The sequence below is a fragment of the Marmota monax genome, unplaced genomic scaffold (assembly GCF_021218885.2).
Source record: "Marmota monax isolate L192 unplaced genomic scaffold, Marmota_monax_Labrador192_F-V1.1 WCK01_AAM20220418_F8-fsc01712, whole genome shotgun sequence".
In the NCBI taxonomy this organism is placed as follows: Eukaryota; Metazoa; Chordata; class Mammalia; order Rodentia; family Sciuridae; genus Marmota; species Marmota monax.
The window spans coordinates 24,274-26,222 of record NW_026694117.1 but is presented as its reverse complement, the minus strand read 5'-3'; positions in this window follow the sequence as shown (position 1 = coordinate 26,222).

Here is a 1,949-nt window from a genome sequence, read left to right as displayed (position 1 = left end):
CCCCTGGGTTCAAACCTTGGTACCAAAATAATAATAATAACAATAATAATAATAACAACAGCAGCAGCAGCAGCAGCAGCAACAACAGAGGGGCATAATTTGTCTTTTCCATGAACTTAAGCCTCCTCCCTGCTCCCATTACCTACTGTATGTTAACTAAAGATGAACAATTTAGTTCTGGGAGGGGGGCTGCTCCTGCTTCATGTGAGTTTGGGACTGAGGGGAAATTGGGCAGCAAGCTGTACTTTGCATCACAGTTCTAGCTGGGAAATTATGAAGAGCACTAGGGAGAAACAGTTTGCACACCAGGGAGAACACAACCACTACCAGCCAGATGCTATGCTGTGTGAAAAGCCACTGTGAAATGTACAAGCTACAGGAATATGAAGGAGAAAATCCTGTAGAATATTTGGATAAATGAATGATGGCCATTGCTGAAAAATCTGGTTGATGATCATCCATTGTTCCCATAAATTGGAAAGATTTCAGTAAAGCTCAGGGTTCCCAGCTGCAACTACACAATAACAATAGCTTGAAATCTGTCTTCAGGTTCAGTATAAGAAAAGTTACTTTTCCAACAGCGACAAGAAACTCCAAAGGAGCTTCATCACAGACACTAAGATGTCCTTACTGGGAAACCCAAACATACCTGCAGGAGGATCTGTTTCCCTGATGAAGTCAATAATGACGTGAGTCACGTTCAATTTGGTTAAAAAAAGAAGAAAAAGGGGGTAGGTTCACATTTGTTCTGTAACTGAATTTGCATGAAAATATGAACTTAAAAAATAAATGTGAGCACAGACACCTGAACAGAATGAGGATCAACTTTTCCAAATAGTCTCCCTAACAAAATGCCTAACAGAAACAACCATTATGAGGGAAATGGGGAGAAGAATTTTAAAATGAATAATAAAAAGAGAACAGATTGATGGACCATATGTTCTTCCTGCTCAACTATTGAAAATTATACTCCCAGAACTTTGGGGGGCAAGGAAAAGGAAACCACTATCAGGTTCACTTGTCTTTTCATGTGAAGGTGACAGAGGACCACTGCCCTCTCACTCGAAATTGACTACTGGGCAGAACACACAATATGGAGAGGCACCATTCATTTTTAATTTGTGAGATGAAATGTAGGACAAGGAAGATTTCATGAGAAATTACAATACATGGTTGTGGTAATATAAGGAGATCCCTGTTACTTTTGGGTTTATGTAAAATTACTTTTTAATTTCTCAAAATTTAGAAAGTCACATATCAGGGAGCATTCCATTTTTTTCAGGAAGATGAGAGAAGCAAAGCTGAGCATACTTAATAAATAGGAGACATGGAACATGACTACTTCTCTGATTGTTTGTATAGGATTAATAACATAGAAAACAGGAGATAGAACAGATAGCATAGGCAACTGTCCAGAGAAAATTAAATAGGAACCTGAAATAGTGGAAATTTCTTAAGGAAAACAAGGAGTAATTTTCTAAGTCTCAAAACTGAAGAATGACACATCCTAGGAAGATTTCCTTCATTGCATCTCACAGAGCACAGTTGTCTGGCTGAGTGCCGTGGTTAATGCTGGATGGCTCTCCTAAAGCTACCAAAACCCTCAGGAGGAGACCCAGTTTGCCCCTTCCTCCCTCATCCTAGAAGCCCATGTACTCACAGCCTACACCCAGGGAAACAGAGAAGATCTTGGCTGGCTGGATGCCGGCCACTTGGTGCACATGAGAATAACCTGCACACTTTTAAGGAAAGGGTGAGCTCATCTCTCTGCAGCCTGTCATTTGAGTGTCTATAGTTAGATGACAGGATCTCACCGGGGAGCAGAAGACGATGGAGTTCCCAGTGGAACATTTCACTTTCCCTTGATTGGATTCTGTTCTGGATAACTGCCATCTGGGGAGAGATGTGCTCAAAATTTCGTCCAAGTTCCTTTGACAAAAAAACATAGT